We start from the raw sequence: 903 nt of genomic DNA, 5'->3' as shown, positions 1-903 counted from the left end.
ATCATAAGGCTTATCTAGTGGTAAAGATAAACTCTTAAAAGAAACTAGAGAAAAAGACACAATGTGTACAGAGGAAAGAAAATAAGCAAAACAATAAACTTCTTATCACAAACTCATGTCAGACAACAAATGTAAGAAAAACATGTCAGCCAAGGATTCTAAACACAGAGAAAATGTATTGTAATAATAAAGGGGAAATAGTTTTTCAGGCAGAAAAGTTCAGAACCCATTGTCCATGAACCTGCCCCAAAGATATGTAAAAGTAAGTCCTACAGGTAGAATAAAATTACACCAGACAAAAATGAATGAAAAGTGTCAGCAAAAGTAAATGCATGTGTAGGTATAGAAGATAATGCTTTTTATCTTGTTTTAATTATCTTTAAAAGATAATTTACTCTCTAAAGAAAACAATAACAATGCTCTGTGAGATTTGTGTGCAAGTTACATTTACTAATACAATAATAGAACTGGTAATACAGTAATAGAAATGAAAAAAAAGGTGCACTTTTGTACTATTCTTACATTGTAAGTTAAGTAGTACATGTAATCTGAAGGTAGAATGTGATGTTAAAAAGTGTCTATTTCATACCATAGAGCGATCATTGAAAAAGAATAATAGAACAAAAATATATAGCTAAGATGTAATGACATTTAAAAAATCGAGATAAGGCATGAAACATTAAAAAAAAAAACACACAGAGAACAGACGGGAAAAGAGAAAACAAACAGCAAGATGTCAGACTTAAACCGTAACAAAAATTACAAGAAACAAGAATGATCTAATCACTATGAGTTAAGGCAAGCTCACAGAGTATAAAGCTAGATGATAGAGCAAGATCAAAATATTCACCTTACAGATATCCCACATTAAATAACAAGACACAATAAGTTAAAAACTAAAGA

Source organism: Balaenoptera ricei, chromosome 3 (assembly GCF_028023285.1).
Source record: "Balaenoptera ricei isolate mBalRic1 chromosome 3, mBalRic1.hap2, whole genome shotgun sequence".
Taxonomy (NCBI): Eukaryota; Metazoa; Chordata; class Mammalia; order Artiodactyla; family Balaenopteridae; genus Balaenoptera; species Balaenoptera ricei.
The sequence above is the reverse complement of the archived record's forward strand: the minus strand, read 5'-3'. Positions refer to the sequence as shown.